The sequence below is a fragment of the Schistocerca nitens genome, chromosome 3, assembly GCF_023898315.1.
Source record: "Schistocerca nitens isolate TAMUIC-IGC-003100 chromosome 3, iqSchNite1.1, whole genome shotgun sequence".
NCBI classification, from domain to species: domain Eukaryota; kingdom Metazoa; phylum Arthropoda; class Insecta; order Orthoptera; family Acrididae; genus Schistocerca; species Schistocerca nitens.
In genome coordinates, this window is record NC_064616.1 from 274,353,787 (window position 1) to 274,367,601 (window position 13,815).

The window sequence follows — 13,815 nt, forward strand, 5'->3', positions numbered from 1 at the left end:
CTCTGACAGTGGAATACACCTGCAATGTTGTTAGGAGTGTAGAGCACGCAACTTTCAGAGACTGACAAAAACAGAAGAAAAAGAGTAAACACGAGTTCAGAATGCATACCTGAAGAGCTATGAACACTTGTTCAACAGAAGACATGTATTTCACAGTAGGAAAGACGGACAATTGCTCATCGCTCTTAAGGTATGCATTACTTTGAAAGTTACCTACCCTACAGTTTTAGCAACAACAACACCGGTACATGTATTCCACTGTCAGAGGTACCACAACGATTTTCGCTTATAACTTTCGACTCAGCCATTTCCAGACAAGGGTACCTTACCTCTAATTGATACATTCTCGCTTCTCCATCACGCTTGAAAGTTTATGAAATTATTACGGGATCATCCTCCATAAGCGGAGAGATACATTAATGCTCGATTACAGTACTGGTAGTAAGTCAGTGGAAACATGAAGCGTAAAATGCCTAGAAGTAAGTGTCCGGAGCTACTTAACGTGCAACAACCACATTAAAATAGCTTTAAGGAAACAGATGCCAGGTTATGATTCATTGGAAGTGTCCTAAGGAAGTACAGTTCACGCACGAAAGAAGTGACTCACAAAACACTCGTTGAACCGATTCTTGAAGGTTTTCGTCGGTTTGTGACCCTTATTAGGTAGAATTAATACACTGATCAGTCACATTAATGGCAGATGACTCTCAAAGTAGATAATTGTACGGTATTGCTTATAGACCAGGAGATTTCGTGATGATGTTACAAACTTTCGGGGATAATGGAGATGATCCAATGCATCGATTTAATGTCAAGGACACTGGTCCCGAAAGACCGAGTCGAAACCCGATAAACCGCCTTTTGCAACCCGGACCACTGCGAAACGCACAGGAAGAGAGTCAGTGACGTTTTGGAAGGTACCGACAGGGACGTGGGGCCATGCCAATTGCAGTGCCGCGGCCGACACCGATAGGTTTCTCGGGTGAGGAACCGCGGTGCGAACAGCTCGATCCAAGTGGTCGTACAGATTGTAGATTGGTTTTAAATCCGGGAGTCTGATTGCCAGGGGAGTACATAACTCATCCTGGTGCCCATCGAACCACGCAGATACACTACGAGCTGTGTGGCACGTTCCATTGTCCTGCTGGTAGATGGCATCCCACTGAGGAAAAAGAAACTGCAACTATGAGTGGACATGGCCCGCAGGTATAGATGTATACTTGTGTTGATCCACTGTGCCTTCGCCGACCCGAGTGGCCGAGCGGTTCTAGGCGCTACAGTCTGTAACCGCGCGACCACTACGGTCACAGGTTCGAATCCTGCCTCGGGCATGGATGTGTGTGGTGTCCTTAAGTTAGTTAGGGTTAAGTAGTTCTAAGTTCTAGGGGACTGATGACCTCAGAAGGTAAGTCCCATAGTGCTCAGAGCCATTTGAACCACTGTGCCTTCCAGAATGACGAGATCACCCAGGGAATGCCACGAAAACATTCCTTAGATCATAATACTCCCTCCATCGACTTTTGTGCTTGCTTATGGACGAATGTAGCAGGGTCTTGGTTTTCACACGTTTCACGTCGTACACGCCAACGGCGATCTGTCCGATGGAGCATAAAACTTGATTCTTCTGAAAAGGGCTCCTGTCGTCATTCAGTGGACGTACACTTGCGGTACTGACGTGCAATTTCCAGCTTTCGTCGCCGGTGAACAGCAATCAGCATGGGTGCATGAACTAGGCACCAACTGAGGAGGCCCATAAGCAGCAATGGACGCTCAGTTGCTCAACAGTTGCACATCTGTTCACCCGTATACATACAGGCAACCGTCGTTCACCCCTATCATCTATGGCCCGTGGTGCACCACAGTTGTCAAATGTTCAAAGGGCTCTGAGCACAATGGGACTTAACATTGGATGTCATCAATCCCATAACCAACACAAGGACATCACACACAGCCATGCCCGAGGCAGGATTCGAACCAGCGCTGTAGCAGTCGCGCGGTTCCAGACTGAAGCGCCTAGAACCGCTCGGCCACACCAGGCGGCACCACAGTTGTCATGGCGCCGGATTGGGATAGCGCCATTTTGGCATGCACGGTAAAATTTAACCACGGCGCGCGGACATTTTACAAATTTAGCCGTTTCGGAAATGCTTCCGCCCTTTGCCCGAAAGCCATTGATCATGCCCTTTTCGACGTCAGATAAGTGGCTCAGTTTCCGAATCACGACAACGATGCGCTATTTTTCCGCGTCTCGCCGACACCCTTTATATACCCTCCACTAATAGGGCTGCCAAATGCCGTCTATGAGTGGTTCTACATCTACATTTATACTGCGCAAGCCACCCAACGGTGTGTGGCGGAGGGCACTTTACGTGCCGCTGTCATTACCTCCCTTTCCTGTTCCAGTCGCGTATGGTTCGCGGGAAGTACGACTGCCGGAAAGCCTCCGTGCGCGCTCGAATCTCTCTAATTTTAAATTTGTGATCTCCTCGGGAGGTATAAGTAGGGGGAAGCAATATATTCGATACCTCATCCAGAAACGCACCCTCTCGAAACCTGGACAGCAAGCTACACCGCGATGCAGAGCGCCTCTCTTGCAGAGTCTGCCACTTGAGTTTGCTAAACATCTCCGTAACGTTATCACGATTACCAAATAACCCTCTGACGAAACGCGCCACTCTTCTTTGGATCATCTCTATCTCCTCCGTCAACCCGACCTGGTACGGATCCCACATTGATGAGCAATACTCAAGTATAGGTCGAACGAGTGTTTTGTAAGCCACCTCCTTAGTTGATGTACTACATTTTCTAAGGACTCTCCCAATGAATCTAAACCTGGTACCCGCCTGACCAACAATTAATTTTATATAATCATTCCACTTCAAATCGTCCCGCACGCATATTCCCAGGTATTTTACAGAAGTAACTGCTACCAGTGTTTGTTCCGCTATTATATAATCATACAATAAAGGATCCTTCTTTCTATGTATTCGCAATACATTACATTTGTCTATGTTAAGGGTCAGTTGCCACTCCCTGCACCAAGTGCCTATCCGCTGCAGATCTTCCTGCATTTCGCTGCAATTTTCTAATGCCTGAAACTTCTCTGTATACTACAGCATCATCCGCGAAAAGCCCGCATCTCGTGGTCGTGCGGTAGCGTTCTCGCTTCCCACGCCCGGGTTCCCGGGTTCGATTCCCGGCGGGGTCAGGGATTTTCTCTGCCTCGTGATGGCTGGGTGTTGTGTGCTGTCCTTAGGTTAGTTAGGTTTAAGTAGTTCTAAGTTCTAGGGGACTTATGACCACAGCAGTTGAGTCCCATAGTGCTCAGAGCCATTTGAACCATTTGAACCATCCGCGAAAAGCCGCATGGAACTTCCGACACTATCTACTAGGTCATTTATATATATTGTGAAAAGCAATGGTCCCATAACACTCCCCTGCGGCACGCCAGAGGTTTCTTTAACGTCTATAGACGTCTCTCCATTGAGAACAACATGCTGTGTTTTGTTTGCTAAAAACTCTTCAATCCAGTCACACAGCTTGTCTGATATTCCGTAGGCTCTTAGTTTAGTTATCAGGCGACAGTGCGGAGCTGTATCGAACGCCTTCCGGAAGTCAAGGAAAATGGCATCTACCTGGGAGCCTGTATCTAATATTTTCTGGGTCTCGTGAACAAATAAAGCGAGTTGGGTCTCACACGATCGCTGTTTCCGGAGTCCATGTTGATTCCTACAGGGTAGATTCTGGGTTTTCAGAAATGACATGATACGCGAGCAAAAATAATGTTCTAAAATTCTAGAAGAGATCGATGTCAGAGATATAGGTCTATAGTTTTGCGCATCTGCTCGACGACCCTTCTTGAAGACAGGGACTACCTGTGCTCTTTTCCAATCATTTGGAACCTTCTGTTCCTCTAGAGACTTGCGATACAGGGCTATTAGATTCAAATGGTTCTAATGGTTCTGAGCACTATGGGACTTAAAATCTGTGGTCATCAGTCCCCTAGAACTTAGAACTACTTAAATCTAACTAACCTAAGGACATCACACACATCCATGCCCGAGGCAGGATTCGAACCTGCGACCGTAGCAGTCGCGCGGTTCCGGACTGCGCGCCTAGAACCGCTAGACCACCGCGGCCGGCAGGGCTGTTAGAAGGGGGACAAGTTCTTTCGCGTACTCTGTGTAGAATCGAATTGGTATCCCGTCAGGTCCAGTGGACGTTCCTCTGTTGAGTGATTTCAGTTGCTTTTCTATTCCCTAGAGTAGACACTTATTTCGATGTCAGCCATTTTCCCGTTTGTGCGAGGATTTAGAGAAGGAACTGTAGTGCGGTCTTCCTCTGTGAAATAGCTTTGGAAAAAGGTGTTCAGTATTTCAGCTTTACGCGTGTCATCCTCTGTTTCAATGCCATCATCATCCCAGAGTGTCTGGATATGCTGTTTCGAGCCACTTACTGATATAACGTAAGACCACACTTCCTAGGATTTTCTGTCAAGTCGGTACATAGAATTTTACTTTCGAATTCACTGAACGCTTCACGCATAGCCCTCCTTACGCTAACTTTGACATTGTTTAGCTTCTGTTTATCTGAGAGGTTCTGGCTGCGCTTAAACTTGCAGTGAAGCTCTCTTTGCTTTCGCAGTAGTTTCCTAACTTTATTGTTGAACCACAATGGGTTTTTCCCGTCCCTCACAATTTTACTCGGTACGTACCTGTCTAAAACGCATTTTACGATTGCCTTGAACTTTTTCCATAAACACTCAACATTGTCAGTGTCGGAACAGAAATTTTCGTTTTGATCTGATAGGTAGTCTGAAATCTGTCTTCTATTACTCTTGCTAAACAGATAAACCTTCCTCCCTTTTTTATATTCCTATTTACTTCCGTATACAGGGATGCTGCAACGGCCTTGAAATCACTGATTATCTGTTCTGCGCTTACAGAGTCGAAAAGTTCGGGTCTGTTTGTTATCAGTAGGTCCAAGATGTTATCTCCACGAGTCGGTTCTCTGTTTAATTGCTCGAGGTAATTTTCGGATTATTGCACTTTGACATCGAACATAGGCAGTGGTCTCATTAATGTGACTAGGCCATGCAGAGTAGATAGACAAGTACCAAAGGAGAGTGGCGCGTTTTGTTACGGGATCGTTAAGTAAGACCGAGAACATATCGAAGATGTTCATCAAACTAGAGTGGAAGATGATGCAAGAGAAGCGTGCTTTATGACAAAGTTTATTGAGAAAATTCCTATGGCGTACTCTTCAACAAGAGACAAAAAACATATTACTTCCTCTGATACACATCTCGCAAAATTACCACGACTGGACAATTAGATAAATTAGGCTTGAAATTCAGGCTTACCGATAGCCACTATTCCCACGAACCATTCACGAATGGAACTAGCAAGAGCCGCCCGCCATCTTACATCGTAAGGAGGCTTGCACAGTTGCGGGTCTCGAACGAAAAATATTAAAATGACAAAATTTGTTAGAATAGGATTCATTTATGAATTTAGTCCTCAAATTTCACGTATGAATCGTTTTTTTCTTTTCTTCAAACAACGCAGACATAACACGTACGAGTATTGTAGTTTCCGGAAAAGGTTAGTACCATATTTAGTCACTTGTGTAATAGAGTACAGTCTAGCATACATGCGAGAGGTGGAGATATTTTCAAGAAAAATAGCTATCTTTCAACACGCAGGGAGAATTCATAAAAACTGAACAGTGAGCTGAAGCGTGTCTCAAAGGTTGCATAGCTATTAGGCGTCAGTTACTTGCCCATAATGCTATACAGAATGCATTCACTCTCGACCTTGTGATGACCGTTTACCATAAAATATCTCTACATCATAGCCGAACAGCGCATCAATATACGCCAAAGGACATTGAGTTTTCATTCGTTACCACAATTGTACAGATAATGACGCGATTTTAGCTACCGACTGAACATAGCCAATAATCAAGGCACTGAGCTTGCAACTTGTGGAACGGTTTTTAAATATCAGTCACGCCGTATTTATTTAGATTTTCCATGGTTTCCTTACATCAACTTCATGCGAATGGATAGGTAGTTCTCTGAATAAGTCTATGGAAATTCCTTTTCTCATTCCTTTCCAACGACACGTCGAGGCGATGCTGTGGTTAAACAAATGGACTCCAGCCATCTAGACACAGGTATTCTATGATTCCCTAAGCCATTGAGCGTGAATATTACTGTCGATTTCCTCCTCAATCCTTGTTCAGTCTTAGCCTGTACTCCGCCTCTATCGAGCCCGTCATCAGTGATATATTAAACGCTAATGTTCCTTCCTTCTTCTTTTCCTTCCTATCTTAAACGATGTTGCTTCTCTAAAGACCTTCTCAGGCTTCATCACGAAATTATGACCTGTTTAATTTTGTGTTTGGTCATAACTTGAAGAACATTTCACTTGAAATGTATAATATTTTCAGCCCAGGAAATAGAAAACACGAAGTAGGATTGCAACTTATTCACATGTGACGGAAGTTTACTTTTCATGAAGACGGTAGTTTCAACAATATTTTTTATCCCATGTCGTAAGTGAACCAAATAGAACTCGTAAGTGTCATCTTCGGATGCTCTTATAACATAAAAATGACTTGAAACTACCAGAGATAAATTTAGTTAGCTAAGTGAATAATTGCTCAGTGTTTGTACGGTACTTTAAGTTCATACCGAAGTACCTAACGGTAATCGTGACTAGTAAGCAACAAAGACTGGAATGTATTTTAATTTTTCGTCAGAGCATTGTCATATTTCTTTACATCACGTAATTAAGTTCTGCGATAAGGTTTTCTTGGCCATCTGAGAGCTTCTAGACCGTCCAGCTCTTGTTCGAAGGTAAAAATAGATGTCTGAAGGTCTTAACAAATCTACCGCTCAACCTGAGTGTGCTTTTTAAGCGATTACCCATGTCATTTCGACAAATGCTGGGCTGCTCCACAAACTGACACACGATTTCCTTCCCTTAGTATAACTGACGTCGGGGACGTCTGGCCGCAAGGTGTAAGAGGAATAGATAATATTCTTCTCGGGTGTGCAGCCGGATCATAACGTTATCTTGACACAATATTTCAGCGGTCCATCTGAAGATGGCGGCCAGGTGGACCGCTGAAATATTGTGTAACATGTAAGAGGAATAAATTAGCTAAATCATTAAAATAGTGTACATGGTACAAACGCTGGTATACAGACTGGTCAGAGACAATATGAAAAGCTTGCAAGGGTGTTGCACCTTAGGTAGTGCTGAGAAATGATTGTTAAGAAAAAAATTCTGTACGTTGCTCCGTTTCCGCGTTAATTAACCTTGAAGTTAGCCAATCAGACCGTTGCGGGTGCAAATTCAGGCGGTTCAAATGGCTCTGAGCACTATCCGACTTAACTTCTGAGGTCATCAGTCGCCTAGAACTTAGAACTAATTAAACCTAACTAACCTAAGGACATCACACACATCCATGCCCGAGGCAAGATTCGAACTTGCGACCGTAGCGGTCGCTCGGTTCCAGACTGTAGCGCCTAGAACCGCACGGCCACTCAGGCCGGCAATTCAGGCGGTTCGACTGATAAAACCAGTCAGTTTTTTTCATAGCGTACATGATAGCACATTAGATTGCTCAGCCTTTGGCTCGGGTTCGATTCTTACTGCCGACCGATGTCCAAGATTTGTATAACAGTCTTGTTCGGTTTTTGGAAACCAAACGAAGAAAAGGTTTGGTGGCACCCTCTCTAGCAGACTGTTTGTATTACCGCACCTAGCGGCATAATTAGCTAACCTCAATGCTAATTAACTCTATAATGGCACGACGGATTGAATTACTGTTTTTGACTGTGTGTATGTGTACTGTAAAACTGGACAACTGAGCACTTCTTCTAACAAAATCTCATACCAACCTGTACTGAGACATTTAATTTCATAACCGTTAGCCTTTACATTCGATGAAAATAAAGTTATGATGTAAACTGAGGTATTCGGATTATTGAATATTAATTGTCACAAAGTTAATCTTCACATCAAGGCAACATTGCGACGTGAAGTCTAAGACAGGGAAAGTTGAATTAAATTCATTTGTCGCAAAGATGGGGTGACCTACTGTTTCTTTATAACGCAGTTTCAACTTTGTTACAAATTTTCCCAATTTTTCTGAGTTTTGTTTCACTCATATGCAGAAAATTATTTGTTTCAAAGTTGACCAATTTGGTGAGATGTGGTTTTCTGATTGTCTTAAATACAAAATAATTATAGGCCTGTCCTCATTCAAACAAAATGAGAATGAAAAAATCAACTTCACTAAGCAAGGTAATTCAAAAATACTTCTACATACATACTTATGCATCTGTTCAGTCGAACCGTATGAGAAAAAATAACATGTCACAATATTTACATTTAACACAGTACCCTCTAAGCAAGGAAATTCGTTCAAACTTTTAGACACTTATATGTTCATAGGTATGAGGAATAACAGTCACAACACACTCAACAAAACATTCTGAGCAACTGCAGGTTTATTTAAAAACAAAGTTATAATGCCAAAGAAAACTTCGTTATTTTTTACTCTTCTTTCGCTTTTCCAGTGGCTCAAGAAATTTTTTGTAAAAAGTAGCTCTTATACAGAACGATCTGCACATATACCTCGTTTACATCAACTTACCCTCAGTTTCTCAGCTCTTCAAAGTTATCAGCAGGAACAGAAAGTTTCCAAGACATCTACGAACACAAAAAAAATGGCTCTGAGCACTATGGGACTCAACTGCTGTGGTCATAAGTCCCCTAGAACTTAGAACTACTTAAACCTAACTAACCTAAGGACAGCACACAACACCCAGCCATCACGAGGCAGAGAAAATCCCTGACCCCGCCGGGAATCGAACCCGGGAACCCGGGCGTGGGAAGCGAGAACGCTACCGCACGACCACGAGATGCGGGCACGAACACATTTATCCACCTGCCAACAAAACAGTTTTTTGACCAGCTCAAGTGTAATATCACATACTTATAGGTTTAATCGTTAATGACCGTACTGTACAACAACACACAGCAGCAGAGCTGTATGTTGAATGTTGATGAGAATTACAGCTTTTATGAATAAAGAGTTGGAACGCGCTATTGTCACAGAATTACCCAGTTTTACGTTATATACACTACTGGCCATTAAAATTGCTACACCAAGAAGAAATGCAGATGATAAACGGTACTCATTGGACAAATATATTATACTAGAACTGACGTGTGATTACATTTTCACGCAATTTGGCCGCATAGATCCTGAGAAATCAGTACCCAGAACAACCACCTCTGGCCGTAATAACGGCCTTGATACGCCTACTGGGCATTGAGTCAAACGGAGCTTGGGTGGCGTGTACAGGTACAGCTGCCCATGCAGCTCCAACACGATACCACAATTCATCAAGAGTACTGACTGGCTTATTGTGACGAGCCAGTTGCTCGGCCACCATTGACCAGACGATTTCAATTGGTGAGAGATCTGGAGAATGTGCTGGCCAGGGCAGCAGTCGAACATTTTCTGTATCCAGAAAGGGCCGTACAGGACCTGCAACATGCGGTCGTGCATTATCCTGCTGAAATGTAGGGTTTCGCAGGGATCGAATGAAGGGTAGAGCCACGGGTCGTAACACATCTGAAATGCAACGTCCACTGTTCGGAGTGCCGTTAATGCGAACAAGAAGTGACCGAGACGTGTAACAAATGGCACCCCATACCATCATGCCAGGTGATACGCCAGTATGACGATGACGAATACACGCTTCCAATGTGCGTTCACCATCATGAGGCTGTAAACAGAACCTGGATTCATCCGAAAAAATGACGTTTTGCTATTCGTGCAGCCAGGTTCGTCGTTGAGTACACCATCGCAGGCGCTACTGTCTGTGATGCAGCGTCAAGGGTAACCGCAGTCATGATCTCCGAGCTGATAGTCCGTGCTGCTGCAAACGTCGTCGAACTGTTCGTGCAGATGGTTGTTGTCTTGCAAACGTCTCCATCTGTTGACTCAGGGATCGAGACGTGGCTGCACGATCCGTTACAGCCATGCGGATAAGATGCCTGTCATATCGACTGCTAGTGATACGAGGCCGTTGGGATCCAGCACGGCGTTCCGTATTACCCTCCTGAACCCACCGATTCCATATTCTGCTAACAGTCATTGGATCTCGACCAACGCGAACAGTAATGTTGCGATACAATAAACCGCAATCGCGATAGACTACAATCCGACCTTTATCAAAGTCGGAAACGTGATGATGGTACGCATTTCTCCTCCTTACACGAGGCATCACAACAACATTTCACCAGGCAACGCCGGTCAACTGCTGTTTGTGTATGAGAAATCGGTTGGAAACTCTCCTCATGTCAGCACGTTGTAGGTGTCGCCACCCTCGTCAGCCTTGTGTGAATGCTCTGAAAATCACTCGGCGTGATGGTATGGGGTGCCATTTGTTACACGTCTCGGTCACCTCTTGTTCGCATTGACGGCACTTTGAACAGTGGACGTTACATTTCAGATGTGTTACGACCCGTGGCTCTACCCTTCGTTCGATCCCTGCGAAACCCTACATTTCAGCAGGATAATGCACGACCGCATGTTGCAGGTCCTGTACGGCCCTTTCTGGATACAGAAAATGTTCGACTGCTGCCCTGGCCAGTACCTTCTCCAGATCTCTAACCAACTGAAAACATCTGGTCAATGGTGACCGAGAAACCGGCTCGTCACAATACGCCAGTCACTACTCTTGATGAACTGTGGTACAGTGTTGACTCTGTATGGGCAGCTGTACCTGTACACGCCATCCAAGCTCTGTTTGACTCAGTCCAGGCGTATGAAGGCTGTTATTACGGCCAGAGGTGGTTGTTCTGGGTACTGATTTCTCAGGATCTATGCGGCCAAATTGCGTGAAAATGTAATCACATGTCAGTTCTAGTATAATATATTTGTCCAATGGATACCCGTTTATCATCTGCATTTCTTCTTGGTGTAGCAATTTTAATAGCCAGTAGTGTATTACGTCAGGCTGCACTTCACATGCGTATACAGGAACATGGAGACGATGTATTATTTTGTATTTTATACAGACAAGGTCGTAAACGCAAGTTACCCTGTCGAAGAAACTACTTCAGCTATTGGGTGGATCGACTTTGGAAATTGCAGATAACCAAAGTTTAGACGACTGGTTTCGAGATTCAGCAAGCATATGCCACGTTGTAGAGTGTCGTATCAACTAAATCACGCCATTTCATCCCGCATGGTGTCGCTCAGTTTGTCAACATTTCGTTAGAGATCATATAATCGGGAGCATCTAATGAATACACACTATTTGTCGACGTAATTAGCTTCTCTGCAGAGGGATTTAAGCGAAGGAAACCATTATTAACCAGCTTATGAGAAACAAGCTTGTTAATGAGCGGAAATTTCCTAACAATGTGGTAGATGTCACAAAAAGAACATATTTTTTAAAATATGCAACAACTTCGCTGTATTCTGTTGTTTCAGTTTGTAGTGCTACTCGACGGAATAGCATGCTGCTATGCTGCTATGCAGGGCCAATACACGAATGCTCTACAGAGACGAAACGTAATTTGCGTACACATTTAGGTTTTCACTGTCCATCGATAAACAGACACCCTAGAGATCAAAAAAGAGTTATGACAATAACGAGTTATCGAAAAACGACAGGCGACTATTATTTGCTTCTTGGATTTCAGCAAAGCTTTTCATGCTGTTGATTTGCTGTGCAGTGGTTCCACTCATACCTTCCATCTCGCCAACACTGAGTAATGATCGGAACAAAAAGGTCACACTGGAGGGATGTACACTGCTCAGTTACATTAATGCGCAACTGTTACACATTGTGCCTTCTAGAACGACGGAATCATCCAGGGAATGCCACGAAAACATTCCCCAGATCATAACGCCTCCTCCTCCAGCCTGGACCGTTCCAAAGACTGCAGCTGGGTGTTTGCTTTCTGATGTTTCACGCCGTACACACCAACGGCCATCCGTCCGATGGAGCACAAAACGTAATTCATCACTCAAAGGACGTCCAGTTGCCGTGCAAATTCCAGCTTTCGTCACCGATTAACAGCAGTCAGCACTGATGCTCGAACCAGGCGTCTGCTGCGAATACCAGTACGCAGCAACGTTCACTGAACGGTCGTTGCGAGACACTCTTCGCAGTCTCTTCGTTGCTCAACAGTTGCACGTCTGTTCGCCCTTACACATTTCCGCAGCCATTTGTTCACCCTTGTTATCTACCACAGTTGCTTCGGCGCCGGTTTGGGATAGCGCCATTTTGCCATGCACAGTATACTTAACCACGGCGGCACGCGAACACTTTACAGACTTATCCGTTTCGGAAATGCTTCCAGTCGTGGCACAGAAGCCACTTATCATGCCCTTCTGAACGCCAGATAAATCGCTCCGTTTCTGCTTTACGTCAACGACTGCACTTTTTTGCCGTGTTCCCCCGATACGCTTTATATACCCTCGACTGCAAATGCGGCAACCTGCCGTCTGCCAGTGGTAACTGCACGTTGACGTCGAATATGGGCGGTGGTCACATTAATGTGGATGGACCCTGTTGTGTCAGGGATCCCACAAGGATCACTACTGGGCCTATTATTCTTACCAGTATATGTTAATTTTGTGTCAACTATTCTCTCCCACTGCAAATACCCCCTATACGCTGACGACCCTCATTTATATCGAAGTACAAGTCCAACATACTTGTACACAGCCATCCCGCATGTAAATTCCGATTTACTTGCCCTGTCAGAGTGACGCAGAACATGGATTTGAAACTTAACCAGTCCGAAACGCAAGCAGTTTAGTTCCTCACAAAAGACTTATTACACTTCAGTGAAGAGAATCTCTTCCACTATTAATTTTAAACGGCACAGAAATAACATTTTTTTCTGCACATTACTTGGGGCTAATTCTCAACCTTGACTTACAAGGGGAGGCCGCCAATTGTGAAATTCAGATTCGATTCATACTGCGCATAATAAAAGCTCATGACCAGAGGTGTAATGTGGCAAAGCACCAAGATGCACTTCTCAGCCGTTGACGAGAAAATCGACAGTTAAAAGAAACCGTTGCGGTGAAATACTCTCTACGTTCAATAATTTTTCTACAGCGTCGTGGAGCAGCGGTAAGCGCTTGGGTTCGTAATCCAAAGGTCGCCGGTACGAATCTCGCGCCATGCAACCATTTTTTTAGTATTTGTTTTTTGTAATATATATATATATATATATATATATATATATATATATATATATATATATATATATATATATATTCCCGGCAATCAGTTGCAACAATTATGCATATAATAAGTTGTTGAAAGTCGTTTGTCGTGGAAAAACTGGCGACTTCGAACGTCATTATGTTTTCCGCAAACAAAGTTTTATTTCACAAATGTTATTAATTATCTTCATAATGTTATCCACGTATAGTTAACGGAAGACGTAGAAACGATATTCCGAAACGAATACGTATAGCGTAAGTCAAACGTTCGAATTAGAATAGAGACCCCACGAACACAAATTTGCTGTCGCAGGTATGAAATATGAACTCCGTTATTCGCTCGTTACACTTGAAGGACAGATATTGAATGGGCCGAAACGAGCCGCCGCATAACAGCGTATTTGCGTGCTAACTTCGAAAGAAGGTAGATGCGGTCCCTAGCGCAACTTATAACATGGTCGAAAATCAGTGCGGACGGGAGAGCTTTGGTACACCCTGTTTAAAAAAGGGAAAAATGGAGGCGGTACAATTGGAGAG

General features: G+C 44.1%; 1 protein-coding gene across 1 annotated transcript in view; it reads left to right on the top strand.

Moving 5' to 3' along the window:
- LOC126249573 (organic cation transporter protein) overlaps positions 1-13,815 on the top strand; it is a 704,235-nt gene that overhangs the window by 34,575 nt on the left and 655,845 nt on the right. The window lies entirely within an intron of this gene.